Source organism: Pleurodeles waltl, chromosome 4_1 (assembly GCF_031143425.1).
Source record: "Pleurodeles waltl isolate 20211129_DDA chromosome 4_1, aPleWal1.hap1.20221129, whole genome shotgun sequence".
In the NCBI taxonomy this organism is placed as follows: domain Eukaryota; kingdom Metazoa; phylum Chordata; class Amphibia; order Caudata; family Salamandridae; genus Pleurodeles; species Pleurodeles waltl.
In genome coordinates, this window is record NC_090442.1 from 835,909,382 (window position 1) to 835,932,397 (window position 23,016).

Consider the following 23,016-nt stretch of genomic DNA (forward strand, 5'->3'; position numbering starts at 1 on the left):
TAGATATACTGAAGGTTTCAGTTTTAGTCACGCCACTGGAGAATATTACTAAGTTATTGGGCAATTCATTTGAAATATCTTTCAGCAATGCTATGGAGAGGATGGTGCAAAATTGTTGGTGGAAAAGGATATTGTTCTTTGAAAAAGCGGCAGCTGTTTGATGGGGAGTAACTCAGGAATAGTGGCAGTAAGGTAAGTGTGAAGGGGTTAGATTTGGAATCGGAGGTGGAGTTCATCTCTGAAAATGGAGAAAGCATTTAACAAGGACAGAAAATGACAACAAACAATAGGCAGATCTACTTGTTTTGTTATACATATTTGCAGAGTGTGCATATCACCCAAGAGGATATCCTGGTGCCAGAGAAGAAGACCTGGAATGTCTCACAAGGACCAATTGGAAGAGACAGCTTTTTGTAGAATTGGAGGATGGAGCAGACAGCTCTGATGTGAAAGTATAACTCATTCCAAGCTCTGGGGGGCAATGTGGTAGAAATAATGATGGCAAGCTTTGGCCCTTCATATGCAAGGGACATCAGCAAGGAGTGGGCTGTCCAAGCGGATGTATCTGGATGAAATATGGGAGAGAATGCATTTGTTGAGTTTTGACTGGTACTTGATTGTGCAGAGCTTTCTATGGATGAATGAGAAGTTTGAAAAGAAAGTGCTTGTGGATTGAGATTGATTGGTGTGTTTGGTGAGGTAGGTTGAATGTGAGTCTGCTGAATTCTATACTACTTGGAGTCTTTTGGTGAGTTAGTCTGTGATGCCTACGTGGAGAGTGTTGCCGCAGGTTGAGTCAGCTGGTGATAATGGGTTGAGTGATTGATATGCAAATGTCCAGCGGGAGCCAAATTAAGACTTCCCTAAGAACTCTGTAGGTGTGGAAGCAGGTGAATGTGACTTTTTGACCAGTTGGACAAGTAGATCAGGCTGTCGATCACAATGCCAAGGTAACTGGTGGCATAAGAGGGATGGAAAGTCAGCCTCAGCTCAGTGGACCTCCAGGCTGGAGACCAAAGTGAAGTGTCTTTGCCAAATAGAACCACTTTGGTTTTGTCACTGCAGTTCAACCAGAATTCAGCTTGTCTGCTCGTCTTGTTAACTTCACTTTTTACATTTCTATAAAGTACCTAAAAAGAAACATCAACATAAACCATTAAGTACCAAATAGAGCTTGTCCGGGTCAGCGGCATGGGATGTGCTTGGCTTTTGATGCTAAGAGTGTGCCCTAAACACAAGCACATCCACACCTGTCGGTCTAATCAACTCTTAACCAGCTAGTCAAAGTAGGCATAGCCTAAAAGGCTCCTTAAAAGATACCATCATCTAGAACTCTGAGTCTTTCCTCAGATTTAAGTTGTCCTCTCAAACACCTCACATGGCATAAATTCTCATCAATGAGATATTCCTGATCCTCCTATGAACTTAAAAACGAATTCCCTCCTAGGGTTTGTATCCAAGGACTTCCCATTAGAAATGTTCTTTACTAAACCAATCACAACAAAGCTGCAGCAGATTGAAACCTTCAAGGAGACCATGCTGTGGATTTTTAATACATTTAGGGGTCCCTCTAGCATGTCTTCAGGCCCCAAGAAACCACAAGTGTGCCCACTTGCGTCACTTGTTAGATCTGGCCTTGCTTACCTCTGACGCCTTGGGGCCTGTTTCGGGACCCATACCGGTACATGCTTTCACTCTAGCTCCTAGACCTGCCCCGGTCCCTTTCGCATTGATGCCTGCACCAACACCACCAGTGCCAGAAGAGGGCCTAGATCAGATCGTATCAAGGAACAACATGTGGATGATCAGCTTTTTGAGGGGGTGGAGAGGTTCTGGGGAGAAGGAATAAAAAGAGGACCCTCTTGTGGCAGGTAGTCCTCTGCATTAACATTTGCTCTACACTATCCAGGAAACATGTTCTGGGAGATCTGAAAGCCCATTTCAGCAGAGTTAGGGGTGCTACTACCGCTCTGGCATTTGGAATGCCTGTCCTTGTAATCTGCCAGCTGCAATGTAGATGTCTGTGAATACATTCATCAAGCTCTACTCGCTTGTTAGCCAGGTATGGCAGAAGACCATTGCACCCTCTTATCCTGCAAGAATTATTGGTCTGAGACCATTCCACAGACTCTCCGCTGTGAGACGTACTGCTTTGGTATCTGTTTCAATGTGAGTAATCAGCTGTTAGCAGTATCATAGAAGCTAGTTACTTACTTTCAGTAATGCTTTTTCTGATGTAATCCCTCTCTAACCAACGATTCCTCACTACCCTCCCAGCTTCCCGCTCTGTAGAATGGCCCCTTTTTAACATCTGAAAACCTTGAGCACACTGGTACCAGCAGTTGTTCACCCTTCGCGCCTGAGGGACAGGAAAGAGGAAAGCAAGAAACTGACTTCAGTGCACAGGGCTGGTGCATATATGCTCCACTTTCTCAGTTCTGAGGAGGTAAGGAGATGCACGTTGCTACCTAGCATTGTGTGGCAGTACTTCTGTGAAAAGTTTCTAGATCCATTCTGTCGCTTGTTGATATTCTAAGGTGAGAATTATGTAGAGTATCCACCAAAAAGAGCATAGTGACAGAAGGTAAGTAATTTGTTCTTCTGACCTAATGAGGAACCCTCAACAAACGAGTGTTCAGCCAATGTTCATTCATAATACAAATTCACTAAATTATATGCAAAACCCTGTTGAATCAATTTGCCGAAAAATTTACCGCCAGAGCTGAAACATAATCCTCTTTCCTATTCAAACACCAACAAACCCATTGAATCAGTGCCAGACTATGTACCTGAGATGTCCCAGGAGCCAATGCTTCTTTGAGAAGCCTCACCAGTAAAACCTGGCACCTGCCAGAATCCCTCGAGAACTTCCGAGCCACTAACTGAAGGTGCCCTTCTAACATCAAACTGGGATACTCTCCTCGTAAATCCAACAACAGAGCCTAAAATGACAGCAGAAGTAGGGGGGTGATCTATAATTTGCAATAGTAATGGCAATCAAATCTGCAACCTCCAAAGTTGTCAGCTAAACAAACTTTCCTGACACCACCTGAGCTGCACTAACACTCAATGAAAATGGTGAAAATGCATAGAGGCGCCTACCCTGGCATAAAGGCATCGAAAGCAGATGCTACGAGACCCACGTACCAACTATAAAACTGTGTCAATAGAGTGTTCAATCTTTTTGGAAGAAATCTGCATCAAAAGGGCCCAACGCTTTCTAAATCACCAAGAAAGTTGATCTGCTCAACTGCCTGTCACTCAGGTTCTGGAAATTTCTGAAACAACTACCCACTACAGAATTGGATAACTGCAAAATATGCTGTGCTTGAAGTATCAGCCACCTGCTAAGCAGACACTGCAAAATTATTTTGCCACCACTGCTTGCATCCTCCATCCAGGACACCCTACCTTTTGACGTATCTGACTGATGATGCATTGTTCGCCATGAGCACATTTGTACATTTCACCCTGTCTCTGACCAGACTCTGGATTACAGAGGAGCCTGCCAATACAAAGCAATTTAAATCCCTATTCTTCTCGCTTTCTGACTACCTACAGACTGACACTACCCTCTGCCCCATACTCCCCACCTCCCCCGCTTCGCATTTGACTTTTCTCTCCAACTGTGGGGAATTCCCAAACATCACCTGACTATTCTACCATTTCATATTCTGTACCCACCAAATCAGCTCTTCTCTGACTTCCTCTATTAACCGAGTCTTCTCCAAATATCTCTTTCCCCTTCTCAAGTGAGATCCTTTCAACCTCTGGAGTGCACAGTAATGCAAAGGCAGTGAAAATATTGTTTGTATCGATGATAACATTTGTACCAATCTTGCCAAAGTTCTCAGGAAAGTCTTTTTCTGCTGATTGTTCCTTTCCCTCTCAACTTTCCTGCCTTTAAAACCAATAGTCCTCTCCACTTCACTGAACACTAACTGAATCTCCACAAACTGTATATGATACCCTTGAACTGTAACCATAATCCTGAATTATCTCCTGCTGCTTCCTTGAAAGCTGAGTAAGCTTACCACACAATTGAATAGGAGTAAACAAAAGTCCTTGCTTTACACATAGCTGAGGCAGCCCTTGTACTTTTCTCATCTCTTCCTCTGCTTCTCTACCCTTCCAGAAAAAAGGTTGACCACTGCTGACCACCTCAAGGTTTATATCCTTGCGTAAATGATGTTTTGGTAATACTTTGCCTAGGGCACTGACCCCCACGTTCACCCAGCCTCAAAAAAACCTTCTGATGAATAACTTTCCATATTTTGCTCTGTTGCTTCACTTTGGTATTAAACTTGCCTGTATATTTATGTACTTTCCTAAAAAAAAAAAGAAAACACACCATACTTATTGCCCTGAGTGGCTTAGCCGCCTTCTAAACTGGCCAAATTCACCAATTTTTTAATCTATTTTCATTAATATGCCTTTGTGCCTCTAAAAGGCATTCTGCCCTTTGACCCATATCTCAGTTCCACTGGTTCTAGAGCTGACTCAAAAATGTTTGTCTCCCCAAGTCATTTCAAAAACTTTTTTTTCTTAATTTCTTTATCATTTATCATATCTGACATACAATGTATCAGGTTCAAATACTTAAAGATAATAAAATGGCATTTATGAAAAACCTTCTTGACAGGTAAACAAATCTTAAATTTGATGTAACCAGACCATAACATTACATCTTCACTGCATTTCTTAATCCCTCTCCCAGCCCCAAAAACGTGACCCTGTAGTACCGTAGGAGTCACAAATACGGGGGACCTCCACCCTGAATATCTCTGTATCTGGGTAAATGTAGGCCTGGAAAATGTAAATATAGCTGTATTTCACCATTAGCGAAATCATTGTCCGATTCTAGCCGCGATGTGGCGTATTGGCCGTCTGGGATGTTATGTAGTAGTGCGTGGGTCTTGGCCTTGTAGGCCATCAATACCTCTTCAGCTTTTGCATCAGTCCTAATTTTTCTCAGGTGTGTCACCTCTGCATTTGCCCACTCCAGGAGATCAGCTCTCCAGGACGTTTCGGTTGTGGGATGAAGGCTGATCCAATGTATAAGGCTGATCCTATGTATGGCGATGAGTCTCTTAGCTACCACCAGACCTAATATTGCACATAGTCTATGGAGGTATATTTGGGAGTTATCCGGTAGGAGGACCAACAAACATTTTTTAATAGTTAGTGGAACGTCCCATCCTGTCACTGACTTTAATTGTGCTAGAAGCTTGGTCCAAAACTCAGATACTTTCGGGTAGTACCACATCACATGAACAAAGTTAGCTCTAGCTGCCCTATACCTACACCAGGACCCAGGCATAGAGGGGTAAATGCTCAGGAGGGAGGTATGTCATATGAATAATGTTATACTGAATCTGTACAAATCTAGCAGATGTGGCTTTCTGACGGACCCCCTCATTGATCTTAGTCCAATCTCGGGGAGTAATCTGTTCTACACTGTACTGTTTGCCATAGGTCTCCACCCTTAACGGCTGCTGTTGCATGGCAGCGCAAAGTGCACAATATAAATGTGTAATGAGGCATCGTCCCCCTGCCATAGCCAAGAGAGTGACCATAGTGTGGGATTCCAGTGCATCAGGAATGTAGGCCACAATTCACGTGCCATGCCTGCAATTTTGGCGTATTGGAGGAACTTTTCTCTGTCTAAGTGAAAGGTTGTCTGTGCCTCTTGCAATTATATAAAGCACCCATCAAGATAAAGATCAGCCAGCATTATGCAGCCACCATCTCGCCACTTATCCATCACCATTACTTGGGCTATACGTCTGAAAGAAGTAATTACCTAGATCTCTAAATCCGGGACAAAAGGGGCTTGTCTCTGGACTCTCTTTACCCCTCCTTACCATATCTGACTCATGAGGCTTATTAAATGCGGGAGGTGTTTGGGTACTCCTGCTCCCATCATCAGGAGTTCACCTAATTGGTGTTCGTCATGGGATCCCTCTAAGAGATGTCTCTCCCCGTTCCACTCCCCATTGAGCCAGGAGATGGCATGCTGGAGCTGGGCCGCAAAGTAATATAGTTGTTGCCCATGGGAGCTCCATTCTGGGGAGACTCTCTAGGGGTTTACCTGCCAGTAGTCCGAGCAGGAACAAGGTTGACTTCATTGTGTTGATGTCCGAGGCCAGACACCTTCCGCCATTTCAAAAACATAGTCAATGGCCCTAGGACATCTGTAAGTTGATCCTGACAGGTCTTCAAACCCTTATCATATCCCGTTCTTGGATCATTTCCACTCTTACTCAGGAAGGCCAAAACCTTCATATTCAACTCTGGGGTAAAGGCTACTGTTTGGTAATGAAGGCCTAGGGCATTTGGTAATCTTTCTGTTTTCACCTCTTTTGGAATCTCCCTTCTTATCCAGTAAAATGCATAATCTGCTACATGCCGTGAGAGGCACTGCTCAGGAGGTAGAGGGTGCTGCTGAATAGTAAGAGGATCAAACATATCCTCACACTATGGGTTAACCGAAACACTTATCCATCTTCACTACAAGTCTTTTTTTTGTGGTGTGACTAAATGTCATCAAAATTAGAGGTACTGCTCTATATCACATCCCCTATTCCAGAGGAATCATTACAAGAAACATAAGAATCTTTTCTTTTCTCAACTCTTTTGACCGAATTCTGATGGCCATTCTTGCTTTTTTCCATCTCCTTTTATTCTGTATACATTCCAGCCTCCATAGGTTTCTAGAGTTATAACGTCCCACTATTGTTCTGGAACCATGCTGACATCCCATCCCCTCTCTTTGCTTTTATTTCCTTCTCTAACCAGAATCTTTAATTACATTTTTACTCAAACTCTCTTACCTCATCTTAAAAGGATCTGACAGGTTGAAGTCCCCATCTTACTCTGATCAAAAGAAAATTAGTTACTTACCTGTAACTGTGGTTCTCCAATATTGGTATCTTTCATAGATTCACACGCTTGAATCAACCCCATCGTCGAGGTGGGAGCCTCACGGTAACCTGAAATACATATAGCAGTACATTTTACACAGTAGGCCTCAAGGGCCTCCTTGGGTTCTTTTATAGTCTATCCCTGTCGTTTTGCAAAAAGACACACAGTTGAAATTCATCCAATCAGGCGTTGACACCCTCTAGAACACTCCCAACAGGCTCTCTCCCTCAGATTTTCTAGTACAAGTGTGAAGATAAGAGTTTACGTATAAGGGGAGCCTCTGCGGGGAGGAGGGTGGGTCGCATGTGAATCTAAGACAGATACCAATACTGGAGAACCACAGTTACAGGTAAGTAACTAATTTTCTTCTCCAGTATTGGATCTTTCATAGATTCACATGCTTGAATTAGAGTAGCGAGCAGATTGAGTAAGCAGATATATATATATATATATATATATATATATATATATATATATATATATATATAGCCATATTTATAGCAACCAAACCAACATTCGGATATCAATAGGAAAGAAGGCAACAGTAGTTCCAATAGAGCATAATGTTGTTATTCCGCAAGTAACTATCAATCATAATAAACCCAGATCACTGTTGTATAACAAATATATATATATATATATATATATCATGCTACGATAATCAAACTCTAGCAAAAAACATAAGAAATGAAACAGACTAATCTTGATTAATATAGGAAAAAATCGTTGTTCACCTTACCCTGGTTGAGGAGGAGGGATGATCCAAGAGGCTCACCCTAGCGAAACAAGTGCCTCAAGACTGCTTGGCCCACTGCTGTGTCCATGGTATTCGCCTCCTCAAGACAGTAGTGTTTCGTGAAGGTGTGCTGCTGGACCATGTAGCTGCTCTACAGATTTGCCGTAGGGGTACTCCAGCGAAGAGGGCCGCCGATGTGTCTACCGCCCTAGTCGTGTGGTCCCGTACCTTGCTGTGGAGAGGTTTACCAGCTTGGGTATGACAGAACTGTATGGCTAGGCTAATCCACCTAGCTATAGTTTGTTTGGATACTGCAAGTCCCTTCCTTGTGCTTCCAAAGGCTACAAATAACTGGTCTGACCTGCGTATGCTCTGAGACTTTTGCAGGTAAAATTTCAGACATCTTTTAACGTCCAGGGAATGCAGTACTTTTTCCGCCACTGTCTGCGGATTAGGAAAGAAAGTCTTCAAAACAACTGGTTCATTTAGATGGAAAGTTGAGGGCACCTTCGGAATGTACTTGGGATTTGTTCTTAAAATCACGCTAGTAGTGGTGAACTGAAGAAAAGGTTCTTTAATCGTGAATGCCTGTATGTCACTCACTCTCTTAGCGGAGGTAAGAGCTAGCAACAGCGCCATCTTCCATGCAATGGACTTTAACTTCGCTCTATGAATGGGCTCAAAAGGAGGCTTCATAAGCTGCCCCCGGACCACATTCAAGGCCCACAACGGTGGAGGTTTCTGCACTGGAGGAAAAGTACGAAACAGCCCCTTAAGGAACTGTTTGACAATTCTGGTGGAACACAATGAAACCGCCTCCTGAGATCTGCGGTATCTTGAAATTGTCCGCACGTGCTCGCGGATAGAATCGTATGAGAGTCCAGACTTTGCCAGGTGCAACAAGTACGGTATTACCTGTTCTGGAGGCAAAGGTGCATCCCTTCAGCCGCACACCGCAGATAAAAACGCTTCCATTTTAGTCTGTAGGTCTTGTTGGTAGTATCCGCTCTAGCCCTGGCTAGAATCTTTCTGCATTCAGAAGAGATATTTACTTTGGAGTACTCATGGAACTCAGGAGCCAGGCAGATAAGTGCAGAGATGACGGTTCCGGATGTTGCATTTTCTGTCTCAAACATTAAGCCTACCCACGCAAGTGAGGTACCATTTTTATCGAGATACCTGGAGGAACACAACAGGACCCCTACCCAATGTCACCGGACAGGAGGTGCCAGCCATATCCAGTCCCTCCACAGTGCCGACAGCAGCTCTGCACGCCTAGATCAAGATGACCATCCCGGCTCATCAGGGACCTCTGGACAGTCGGTTCCCCTGCCACAGTCCCAAACCATCACTGAACCTCCCCCCTCAGGAAACACCACCACAGCACCCACCCAGCGGGCCCATGCCACTGTCCCCAGGACACGTCAATCAGCAGTGCGTCCACCACTACAGGGACCCCAGGCAAACCCACTAACCCAAGACAGTCAGGGACCTGGGGTCAGTGGCAGTGGGCACACGGTTCAAGGGACAGAGGCACAGGACAACAGGGAAACTGGGAGGACTGCTGTGCGACAGGGGTAGGACAGGCTCAGGGAACCCACTCTCCATGAGGCACTCTCCAACATCATGGGAGCATACCACCATTCCCAGGAGACCATGGGCACTCTACTGGCCAAGTTTCAGGAGACCCAGCGGCTGCAGGAGGAACAGTATCTGGGGATCATGGAGGACTTGAAGTCCATTAACTCCACCCAGGCCACCATTGCAGGGGTGCTGGCAGACATGGCCAACACCATGAGGGAGACAGTGGCACACCAACAAGCCCCTGACACTAGCCCAAACGATGAACAGACCTCTACGTCCGCCGGCGCTAGTGGACAGGAGGTCCCGCCACAGGACCAGCAGGCCACCAGCACCGCACCCCCGCAGAAGGAGAACCCCCTGCAAACGGTCCTGCGATCCAGGCACAAGACAGAGAGAATTGCCAAGACTGGACTCTACCATGGACATTCCTCCACCATCACCCAAGCCCATTTCACATACCTCTCCCCTAATTAGCACTTAAATAAACACCCTTGAATCACAAAACAATCTGGAGTCAGTCTGTATTTTCACAATTGTGTTATTACAACCTTTCCGACAAATATGAATGGCAATGTTTATTTGCACATGCCAAAGTATGACAGTTGTTGGGCAGCAGTAAACATAGCAGAAGCCATAATGTGGTACCCAGATCTGTGAAAAAAAAAGCCAAAGTGAACTGTCAGGGTCCATACACAGTGGTAAAAAGACAGATTTATGCAATGTGCTACAGTAGTCTGATATGAGAGGAGCCGTGCCAGTCTCTTACCTGGTAGTATTGCATGATTATGTTGTTTCGGTTGTCAATATCTTCTTCTTCTGCCTCCTCTTCTTCACTGCCCACAGGCTCCACAGGTGCACAAGACCATCATCAGGCCCATCCTCCTGCAGAAAAGGCACCTGGCGTTGCAAAGCTAGGTTGTGCAACATACAGCATGCCACGATTATCTGGCACACCTTCTTCGGTGAGTAGTATAGGAAGCCACCTGTTAGATGGAGGCACCGGAATCTGGCCTTCAGGAGGCCGAAAGTCAACTCTATAATACGCCTAGTTCGCCCATGTGCCTCATTGTAGCGTTCCTCTGCCCTTGTCCTGGGATTCCTCACTGTGGTCAGTAGCCAGGACAGGTTGGGGTAACCAGAGTCACCTGCAAATATTGAGGGGTATCTGTTAGACATACACAAACCCTTAGGGACTACCCCATACCCAGACACCTATTCAAACTGTGTAGGGACCTTGGCCTCACCTATTAGCCACACACAGGCCCGTATTTATACTCCGTTTGCGCCGAATTTGCGTCGTTTTTTTCGACGCAAATTCGGCGCAAAACTAACGCCATATTTATACTTTGGCGTTAGACGCGTCTAGCGCCAAAGTATTGGCAAATAGCGTCATTTTTTTGCGTGAACGCCATCCTTGCGTTAATGAGATGCAAGGAAGGCGTTCCCGTCTAAAAAAATGACGGCGACGCAAATGCGTCGTATTTATACTCCCGGGCAAAAATCACGCCCGGGAGTTGGCGGGTCAAAAAACCCCGCATTTGCGCCACTATTTAACGCCTGGGTCAGGGTAGGCGTTAAGGGGCCTGTGGGCTCAAAAAGAGCCCACAGGTGCCCTCTCCTGCCCCCAGGGACCCCCCCTGCCACCCCTGCCCACCCCAGGAGGACACCCAAGGATGGAGGGACCCACCCCAGGGACATTCCGGTAAGTTCAGGTAAGTATTATTTTTTATATTTTTTTACTTTTTTTTGGGTGGCATAGGGGGGCCTTATTTGTGCCCCCCTACATGCCACTATGCCCAATGACCATGCCCAGGGGACACAAGTCCCCTGGGCATGGCCATTGGGCAAGGGGGCATGACTCCTGTCTTTACTAAGACAGGAGTCATGAAATGGCGTCTGGGCGTCGTAAAAAAATGGCGCAAATCGGGTTGAGGCGATTTTTTTGCCTCAACCTGGCTTGCCCCATTTTAAGACGCCCTAACGTCATTTTTTCCCAACGCCGGCGCTGCCTGGTCTACGTGGTTTTTTTCCACGCAAACCAGGCAGCGCCGGTCTGCTTGCGCCGGCTAACGCCATTCCATAAATACGGCGCCCGCATGGCGCTTCAGAATGGCGTTAGACGGCGCTAAATTTTTTGACGCTAAACTGCGTTAGCGCAGTTTAGCGTCAAAAAGTATAAATATGGGCCACAGTGCCTCTGGAGTTGGCCCATCACATAAGGGATGCTGCTATTCCTCAAAATGTAAGCGTCATGCACAGAGCCAGGATACTTGGCATTCACATGGGAGATGTACTGGTCTGCCAAGCACACCATCTGCACATTCATGGAATGGTAGCTTTTGCAGTTTCTGTACACCTGTTCATCCCTGCAGGGTGGGACAAATGCCACATGTGTACCATCAATGGCACCAATGATGTTGGGGATATGTCCCCGGGCATAGAAATCACCTTTCCCTGTGGGAAGATCCTCCACCGAGGGGAAAACGATGTAGCTGTGCATGTGTTTCAGCAGGCAGACAACACTCTGGACAACACATTAAAGAACATTGGCTGAGATACCATGGCCTCTGTTGTTTGAAAGGAACCACTTGCCAGGAAATGGAGCACTTACAGGACATGCACTAGAGGGGGGATTCCTATGGGATGGCGGATAGCTGACATCAGGTCTGGCTCCAACTGGGCACACAGTTCATGGATTGTGGCACGATCAAGTCTGTAGGTGATAATGAGGTGTCTGTCTTTCATTGTCGACAGGTCCACCAGGGGTCTGTACACCGGAGGATGACGCCATCTCATCATCTGCCCCAGCGGATGTGCCCTATGGAGGAGAAGGGTGAGCAGAGGGTCATATACCACATAGGTAGCACAAGGGTGTGTTGCACTATTTTGATTTAATCTGTGTGTGGCGCTGACTGTCTGTATTCCTGCCCAAAGTGCTGTGACGCAGTTAGGTGCCCTGCCATGTGCCCCCCTGAAAAGGCGGCTGCCTGACCTGTAAGTAGGGACAAGGGGAAATGAGGTAACTGCGCTGGGGTTGTGCAGCGTCACTGTAGGCTGACGAAGACCGCTGCGCAATTCAGCATTGGCTATCATTGGGCCCTATGGGTTACAGGAGCCAATGATGATGTACGCTGGTGGTGATGGTACGCACCGCCGTGGACGTGACCGCCATTTTCTACATCTTCACTCACTTGATTCCTGACCTTCAACAGGAGAGGACCTACACTGCAAGTGCTTCTGTGACCTGAGTCTTGAAGTGACAACGGCTACAGTGTCTGGGGAAAGGGCCCCTGCCTTCACCACAGAGGAGTTGGACAAACTGGTGGATGGGGTCCTCCCCCAGTACACGCTACTCTGCGGTCCTCCAGACAAACAGGTGAGTACACTGTGTGCATTGGGGATGTGACATTAATGTATGGAGTGGCGTGGATGGAAGATAAATGGGGGATGAGGGAGCGGCTGTGGCCTGCATATGAGGATGGTCAGTGTATGTGTTTCAGGGCATAGTTGGGAAGTTGTGGCCAATGAGTAAGAATAACCAGACGGGGGAGTAAAATCCATTCTTACTTTACCTTTCCTGTAGGTCAGCGCCCACCAGAAGAAGGGTATTTGGCGTGCCATCGCCAAGGAAGTGCGGACCCTCGGGGTCTATCATAGGCGGAGCACCCACTGCTGCAAGAGATGGGAGGACCTGCGCCGCTGGAGCAAGAAGATGCCAGAGGCCCAGCTGGGGATGGCCTCCCAATGTGGAAGGGGACCCCGTTGCACTATGACCCCACTGATGTACCGGATCCTGGCGGTGGCATATCCGGAGTTGGATGGGCGGTTGAGGGCAACACAGCAGCCACAAGGGGGTGAGTACAGTCTCATTCAGCTGACTCTGTACGCTTTACGAGGTGTCTGGGTGGGGGAAGTGGGCTGTGGGTTCCCCTAGGCCAGGGCGAACTTGGTAGGGTAGGTCCCTTGTTAAGCAGGCTCTGTGGCACTCAAACCCCAATAGTGGTAGTGGCCATCTACAACTGGTCAGCCTCCTGTGGGTTACAGGTGTGCAGCAAATGGGTTTAGGCATAGTCCCCCATGGGCAGGTGATTTTCCTAAGAACTGTTAGTGCATGGCCTAGTGCATAGGGCTGCTCCCTGTGTGTTGTGTCTGCCAACGGTGGTGTTGTTGCTGGCATTGCCCATGTGTCTCCTCCGTCTTTCCCCCCCTTTTTGTTTTGTCACCCTGTCCTTGTGTGCATTAGCATCATCTGTCGGAGGAGCAGTGGCACCGGAGCAGGAGGGAGCTGCATCCCACATGGCCCAGGAGGGTAAATGTACGGAGTCTGAAGGCACCAGTGGGTCAGAGGGCAAGGGGAGCTCCATGACGGGGACAGGAGGGGACACCAGCGACAGCGACTCCTCCTCTGATGGGAGCTCCCTTGCGGTGGCGGGCACCTCTGTGCCCACCACAACAACAGGTACAGCCGCCACCCCACCACCAGCACCGCCCTTTCAGCAGCCCCTCAGCATGTTTCCCGTGCCTGCTCACCCAGGAGGGTAGGCATCTCCTTCGCCCCAGGCACCTCAGGCCCTGCCCCAGTCAGCCCTGCTGCCCTCAGTGAGGAGGCTATTGACCTCCTGAGATCCCTCACTGTTGGGCAGTCAACCATTTTGAATGCCATCCAGGGTGTAGAGCGGCATTTGCAACAAACAAATGCATACCTGGAGGGCATTCACTCTGGCTTGGCTGACCAGCAGAGAGCATTTCAGGCTCTGGCCTCAGCACTGATGGCAGCCATGGTCCCTGTGTCCAGCCTCCCCCCTCCAACCTCCACTACCCCAACCCAATCCCCTCTACCTCAGCCTATCCCAAGCACACCATCAGACCAGCATGCACAGACATCAACACACAAAAGTGGCTCTGGCAAACATAAACACCCACATTCCACAGGCACTCACACAAGCACCATACCCATGCAGACAGACCAACATCCACTGCCTCCACTGTGTCCCCCTCCTCCACGTCCTCCACCTCCTTCCCAGTCTTGTCTCCGCTCACACCTGCATGCACTATATCCTCAGCCACTATCTCCATTACCAGCACGCCCATCACCACACACCGCTGACGTGCAACCACTACCCCCACTACCATGCACACGTCCCCTGTGTCCTCTCCCAGTGTGTCTGTGAGCCCTCCTCCCAAAGTACACAGGCACACACCCAGTCAACAGCCATCCACCGCACAACAGCCTCCAGCCCATGCACCTTCACCCAAACTCAGCAGACGTACACCTCCTACAACCACTACCTCTTCCTCCACTCCCAAACCCCCTCCATCTTCCTGTCCCAGTGTGTCTAAAAAACTTTTCCTAGCTTCCATTGACCTCTTCCCTACACCTCCCCCCTCGTCCTTCCCCTGGGGCCAGGATGGCCAGATCCCAGCCCAGCACCTCAGCCACAAAATCCTCGTCCAGTGTGGTCCCTGCAAGTTTGGGAACATCGAATGCGGCACCCATCAGGGCTGCCAATGTGCCACCTAGTGAGGCCAAGGACCACCCTATTCCGCCACCTGCCAAGGTAAAGAAGGGACCCGCATGCTGAAGAGAGAAGCTTCACCAACAACCCAGCAAGGCCTCTTCCAGGATCAAAGAGGACAGTGGCAAGGTCCAGCAGCGACTTCCAAGGTGGGGAAGGGACACAACGGCAAAGGGAAGTCAGCTCAGGGCACGACGCCTCCGGGTGAGGGACTGGTGTCACCCCTTCTGCAAGACAGACCAGCAACCTGTACGGCGGTGGCCACCGCCGCTACGACCGCAACCTGCACTGCCACCTGCACGTCTGCTGCCTCTACTACAGTCACCAGCATCATCCCCAGTGGGCACCCTTCCGAGACTGCAGGAGACGGCCTGGTGTCTCCCTCCACAAGTGCAAACACCTGCACCACCGGCATCATATCCGCCGCAGACAGCGCCGCAGCCACCGCCACGTGCCCCAAGACGTGCCCCGCCAGTGCCACTACAGCAGACATCAGCAGCATCCCCAGTGGGCAGCCGTCCGAGGCTGCTGGAGACATCCTAGACCCTGCAAACACTACATGAGGCACGACAACCAGCACTGACACTACCAGCAGTTGGCAGGCTAAGTCGCCGCAGGGTGGAGTGTGTCTCTGCCTCCATGGAGTATCATGCTACCTGTTCCCTGAGGTGAGGGAATGGGAACTGCCACACCATAGGTGCAGAATCACTGGGCACAAAGCCCCCTCCAGAACCAGTGGAGAACAGCATCCACTCATCTAGTCCTTGGCAGGATGAAGCACTCTGGGCACCAAGCCCCCTCCAGAACCAGTGGAGGACAGCATCCACTCACCCAGTACTTGGTAGGATGAAGCACTCTGGGCACCAAGCCCCCTCCAGAACCAGTGGAGGACCGCATCCACTACCACAGCCCTTGGCAGGATGAAGCACTCTGGGCACCAAGCCCCCTCCAGAACCAGTGGAGAACAGCATCCACTCACCCAGTCCTTGGCAGGATGAAGCACTCTGGGCACCAAGCCCCCTCCAGAACCAGTGGAGGACAGCATCCACTACCACAGCCCTTGGCAGGATGAAGCACTCTGGGCACCAAGCCCGCTCCAGAACCAGTGGAGAACAGCATCCACTCACCCAGTCCTTGGCAGGATGAAGCACTCTGGGCACCAAGCTCCCTTCAGAACCAGTGGAGAACAGCATCCACTACCACAGTCCTTGACAGGATGAAGCACTCTGGGCACCAAGCTCCCTCCAGAACCAGTGGAGAACAGCATCCACTCACCCAGTCCTTGGCAGGATGAAGCACTCTGGGCACCAAGCGTCCTCCAGAACCAGTGGAGAACAGCATCCACTACCACAGTCCTTGGCAGGATGAAGCACTCTGGGCATGATGCCCCCTCCAGAACCAGTGGGCAACCCACCCACTTGAGAGACTGTGGCCTTGCACTCCCCACACTTGAGAGACTGTGGCCTTGCACTCCCCAGTACCAAGAAGTGGACAACCCACCCACTTGAGAGACTGTGGCTTTGCACTCCCCAGGACCAAGCAGTGGGCAACCCACCCACTTGAGAGACTGTGACTTTGCACTCCCCAGGACCAAGCAGTGGGCAACCCACCCACTTGAGAGACTGTGGCTTTGCACTCCCCAGGACCAGGCAGTGGGCATGGTACCCCCTTGAGGAGCAGTGGTGTCGTTCCATCATCCAGCTGAGGTGCCCCCCTCTCCTTCCCCCTGAGGTGCCTGTTTTTTTTCGACCTGATGCCCCTGCAGTATTCTCTCCGTTTTGAGGCAGGTGTCATGTGTGGGCTTCGCCCATGCTTTTTGGGACCACTGGTCCATGGACATTTCATGGAACAGTATACGGACTTGTGTACTTGCTGTAAATATTTGTATATACTGATCATTTAAAGTTATCTTGGCATATCTGATTTTTCAATTATTACACTTGTTACAATCATTTCATTTGGTCCTTGCGTTCTTCCAGGTGGTTACGGGGTGTATATGTAATGTTGATACATGTATTTGTGTGTATGGTGCTGGGGTGGGGGTGGGGGTGTTGCATGTGTGTGTCACTTTCTTTTTCCTCCTCCCCTCCCCTGTGTGCTAGGTGCAGTACTCACCGTGGTCGTCGCCACCGTCTTTGATGTTCCTGGTAGATGAGGAAGTAGACCAACATGGGCAGGACCTGTAGTTCAGACTCCATGGCGTCCTGGCTCCTCGTTGGGTATCGTGAGGTGAGTGGTTTCCATTCCAAAGACTGTTTCCGCCGTGCTTTTGATGAAAGCACGGAAAAGCTGGTGGATTGGTGCCTTGTAATAGTGTGGGCGGTACATTGTCTTCCGCCTGTCTGTTGGCAGTTACCGCTGCGGTGTTTGTTGCTACCGCTGTGGCGGTCAGAATGTTAAAGTGGCTGTCTGTGTTGGCGGTTTCCGCCATGGTTGTGATTCCATTTTTTTTTTACCGCCGGCCTGTTGGCGGTATTACCGCCGCTTTATCACCGACCGCCAGGGTTGTAATGAGGGCCCTTATGTTAACATGTCATTACAGAGACTAGCACCCAAAACCTATTTTTCACTGTGGGAGACCTACCTATCATACCAGAGTACCAATTAAAAGTTGTGATACTGTATCTTGGGAATGGTACTAGCTAGAAAAATATTTAAACAACGTTCACGTTATCAAAAATCCAATTCAGTGGTAAAGTTGATTTTTAATAACTATTAAGGGAAAATTAACTTTTAGCATTCTACCTTTTTCTTACCTGACGTTCATGAAGGCTACATAAGTATTTGCTCCTCCACTTGTGCCAGCCAATAATTAGAATTTGAATAGATGGGGAAAAAAGAGTGAAACACCTCCCAGGAGCAAACAATAGACTGACCTGAATAGGCAGTGATGGAACCTTCCAGAGTATACAGGATGAGGGCTGAGAGCATCCTCTTTGACATAAGAGTGCTAAATCCTGCTTGAATGTTGAGTCCTGCTTGACCGTTCTGCTAGCTTAACACAGAACACTAGGTGGGGCGGGGGGTAATAAAAGGAAACAATGTAACACCATTTTTTTGTATCCAGTGTCTGGTTGCTGAAGGACCTGCTTTGTCCCACCAAATTTTTGTTTCCAGAATTTTACATGTAACACTGGGGACACACTTGAAATGAAGGAAAACAGGATGCCAAAAGGATCCACTGTCTGGTGCTAAAAAAACACAAACCTGCTTTGTTCTACTACATTTCTGTCTCTTGGTTTATCGTGGCTGCTTCAAACTGGATGTTGGTGTTAGATATGGGTTGTAGGACAGTAGGATTAGCATAGTAGACTCCCCACGGATAACTTCAGCCCCCATAGCCGAAGTTTAGTGGGGCTGAAGACTTTCCCCTCCTAGCAAATGCCCAAGGTAAGTACGGTTGGCTCCTGGAACTACTTTCACTCCATTGGTTAGGACGTGCTGTCATTTCTATCCCTGAAGAACTGGACCTGCTCCCTCTTGTATCCAGGACAAAGAAGTAGACTCCAAGAGTCATAAGGCTGAAGTCCTGTTCAAGTCACAGGATAACAACAAGCTATAAGAGGTCTTTTACATGCAACTGCCAAACTGACCAGTGGAACCTGGACCCTGCTGTTGATCTCTGTGTGACACCCTGTGAGTCTCTAGGTGCCCTCCCTTGTGGTCCTGGGAGCTTTAGAAATGTACGTCTGTGGTGGACTGAGGCTTACAGCACTAAAGTCAGATGGTAAAGTCTTTGACAAGGGCAAACCTGGTTTTTATATCCGACTTAAGCACCATTTTGGTAGGCATCAAATTGCTGATCTACTGCAACCTTTGACTTATTGGCATGTCTGTGGTTTTTGATGCTATTCCTACTTAAAACCTTAAAAATTCACATCTCTGGTTCCTCTTTTTGGATTTTTGTCATTTTGTTTATTAAATTTTACTCTGTTTTTCTAATTCACTTTGGAATTTTAATTTTGCATTTTGACTTAATTACAGTTTTGGTACTGCATAAACACGTTACACAAATTATACCTGTCTGCTCTGTGCCATAGCTACCAAGGGTTGACCTCCGGTTAAGTGAATGACTTTATAAGTTCCTCCTCACAAGAGTTGTGAATTTTCCTTGAGGTGGACAGTCACCTACCACAAATAATCCGATTTTGTACTCATTTTGGAAGGAGAGGTGAACTAGTTAGTTAGAAACAAGGTTAAACAGCAACTCTCCCTGGTTCTTTTTTCAGATCAATATACTAGGGGATATCGAGAGGCAAACATCTATTTAATGTAGAGGCAGTGTTAGGATTTGTCATCTATCACCAACCTACTTTCACACTCCTTATTGTGTAGAGGTCATTCTGTTGAAACTCAGGATAAGTTAATCCCTAAGGTGAGCAAGTGTGTTTTTAGGTAGGCTTCTTTTCCTCTGCATGAAGGTCCAGGCTCTCTGATGAAGCCCATCTAACCACATCAGGATGCCATTTATCTGTTTTGGGGTCCTGATTAGCATTATGGCCCTCTAGTGCATTGCTATGCATTGTTTTGCTAGGATAAAAACCAAGCCATTGAATCTAATAACTGTCTTTTTGAGTTTCAATTTTAGATAGAGTCCCAATAAACAAGTCTCGGGCAAGGAGGCAATGTTGCCCGAGCTGTCTCTCCAGATGCTCAGTGACGAATCCCTAGAAAACCTACACAGTATGGCCAGTGTTAGAAATGGGGTTTCTGGTTGGCTAGGGTATGCACCTCAGCCAGGCAGAACTTACCCACTCTAGTCAGGGCAAGGGAGTTACATGTCCAAGATAACCCCTGCTCACCCCCTTGGTAGCTTGGCACGAGCAGTCAGGCTTAACCCGGATGCAATGTGTAAAGCGTTTACACAACACACACCACACATGTGACGCAATATCCCCACCACAAAGGAAACACAACACCAGATTATATGAAAATATACTGTATTGTACACAACGCAATTATCAGACCAAACACCACATATCAGTACTATCCTGCTACCTTAGCAGTTGTCAGAACGTTACACATTAGTTACTCTGCAAACTAGCAGTAGTCACACATGACACACAGGTTACTCAGTATTCTGCAACATAAGCAGTAGTCAGGAAACAAGTTATCACATTAGAACACTTGTCATAAGAATATCATAAAACGCCCATAGTAGGAACATTAGAAAACATATGGCAAGTCATGCCCATAAAAGGAACATTTGCCCATATATGTAAAAACATCATCACACATCAAAAACAGGTAGGCCATATATCAATCCACTAAAGACTGTAGGAAGAACTTCTGAGATATATTGTCCCTGCAAACAGTACCTGAGTTGATGGAGGCACCTCCGGTGCCTACAAGATGAACAATGGGGCCCCCGGCGCTCCTCTGCGCAAAACAGGGGCCTCTGGCATCCCTTGAGGAGAGGAGGGTGGCACGCACCTCCCCTGTACAATGGACGGGCCCCTGCGGGGACCGTGACAACTGGGGGCCCCCCTAGGCCTCCACCGGCCCTCTCAAGGGGGGCCCAGGTCAGGGAAATCTTTATGGGAGGAGGGGGGTGCTACGCACCCCCCTCCGAATTGAAAACAGGCCCCTCCAGGGACCCGCGAACTCCTGGGGTCTCCCCGGGCCTCCACCGACCCTTACCGGGGGGAGACCCCCAAACAGTGCCACTGGCCCACGAGGGAAGCCCAAAAGAGATCCTGCGGTGCGGGCGAGCCTCCGATGAGGCTGCCGCCCGCCCGCACGCTTCAGGAGAGCCCTCCGAGGCTTGAGCAGGCGAGGGAGAGGCGTCCTCCTCTCCCTCCTGCCCCGATAACACTCTGGCCCAAGACCGGGCCTGCCGGTGCTCCTCGGAGCGATCCCTACCCCGGGGGCACCGCTAGGAGCACGCTTGCTCCGGATTCTTCAGCTTTGTTTGTTCTAGTGCCCTGAGTGCACTAGAAGGTGCGCGGCACTCGCGCCTCCAGAAATGCAGCCTCCCGGGCTGTGGGGGTGATTTCCTTCGGCAGCAAAATAAATAAAGTGACGCACCAGCAAGGGGAAGCGCATTCAAGCGCTAAGGCAGTTCCCTAAGGAGCTCTTTCCAAAGTGTAAAGACACAACAGGGGGGCAATGCTTAGAAGCGCCACTTTTGATAAAGCAGCGAAGCACTCCCCGTGCTGAGGATGGAAACAGGGGTCAGGGGCCACAGCACCCTGTCCCTGGGGAGCAGATCCTGAGGAGCAGGTTCACAGGTGGAGGGGGGCCCAACAACAGGCCAGCACAAAGAGGGTGCAGGCTAGTGGCAAGTCCTTCTCAGTGACCAGGCAGGTCAAGGGTCAGCACAACAGCAGCAGCAGTCCATGGCGGTTCCTGGTGAGTCCTTCCAGTAGTCTGTGTCCAGTTTCAGGTAAGTTCAAAACGTCTCCAAATTGTGGGGAAAATTCCCCTGTACTTATATTATAGTCAGATCTTTCAGTGTTTTACAATGGTAGGGAGAGGAGGTTCCAGCCAGTTACAACTGTTTCTGGGAGTGCCCCCTCTCTCCTTTCAGCACAGGCTCCAAACATCAGTGGGGGGGTTAACGACCCTATTGTGTGAGGCCAGGGCACAGCCTTTACAAATGAAGGTGTGCCCCGCCTCTCCCTTCTCTCAGCCCAGGAAGACTATTCAGTATGCAGATGCCCCTCTGTGACACCTCCACCCTCCCTCTTACAGGCTGTCTGAAAAGTATGCACAAAGCCCCAACTGTCACTCTGCCCAGACGTGGATTGGTGTCAAGCTGCAAAACACCAGAGTCATAAGCACAGATAAATGCGCCCTTTCTAGAAGTGGCATTTCTGTGATAGTAATAAAAAATACACCCACACCAGTACGCAGTATTTATTATCACCATCACAACCATACCAAACACGCCTACGCTACCCCTCATAAATCAGACAATACCCTTTACACATAAGGCAGGGCATTTCTAATGCAATCCTATGAGAAGGCAGCACTCACAGCAGTGAGACACCAAGTTAGGCTGTTTGTCACTACTAGGACAGGCCATGCAATATGGCACATGTCCTACCTTTCTACATACATGGCACCATACCCATAGGGCTAGCTAGGGCGTACCTTAGGGGTGACCTTCATGTAGTAAAAAGGGAGTTCTGGGCCTGGCAAGTAAGTTTAGATGCCAGGTCCCTGTGGCAAAAAACTGCGCACACAAGCCCTGCGCTAGTAGGCCTGAGACAGGTTTGAAAGTCTACTTCAGTGGGTGGCGCAAGCAGCGCTGGAGGCCCACTAGTAGTATTTAATTTACAGGCCCTGGGTATAGAGATACCACTGTACAAGGGGCTTATAGGTAAATTAAATATGCCAATTAGGTATAAGCCAATCATACCAATTTTAGATGGGAGAGCACCTGAACTTTAGCACTGGTCAGCAGTGATGAAGTGCTCAGAGTCCTAGAGCCAACAGCGAGAGGTCAGAAAAACCAGGAGGAAGGAGGCAAAAAGACTGGGGATGACCCTGCGTAAGGCAAAAGGTCCAACACAACCCCTACCAGCCAAAAGCCAGGGGAGAATAATCAATACCTTGATGTACTTCCCTGATTGGGGCGATAGAACAAGGACCCAGGCCCACAACAGCAGGGGCATGTTCCAGTTCTACGCCTTCCTGACTCCACTTGGATCTCTCTGTCAATGCTTGCCAGGCAGCCTAGACCAACCCACGGGGGTTCTCTAGCTGCCAATGGCCAGAACCAGGCCCCAGGCCATCTAGGGGCCTCTGGTTTCTGAAACCATAACGAGTGGGGGGCGGTAGCCCCAGGTGCAAAGCAACCTGTCTCCACTCCATTTCCAATCAGTTCAGGGGCTCTACCCTGCCACTGATCCGCCAACCTGGGGCCCGCACCCATAGGTTCTACCTGGGCTAGAGGCGAGGCTCTCCTCCCTCCACCCCTCCGTCTAGGATCCCGCCCTCCTCCCCTAGGAGGGGTATCACCAGAATCCACACTTGCCAGGGTGCTGGGTACAGCAGCCCTGCACAACTCTCCCGCCAGCCCAGGATCACTGCCTGGCGACTGACCACCCAACTTAGGGACGACACCCTTGGGTTGCACCGGGGTCCGGGGCGGGCTTCCCCCTCCCTGAACCCCACTTCCAGAGTCCTGCGTCTCCCCACCTCGGGAGAAGCCACCAGAAGTTTCACACAGGGGGGTGAGCACACTAACCGCCCCCCCAACCAGGTCAGAGTTTACCCCCTGAACCTGTCTATCTAGTCCAGGGACGACAC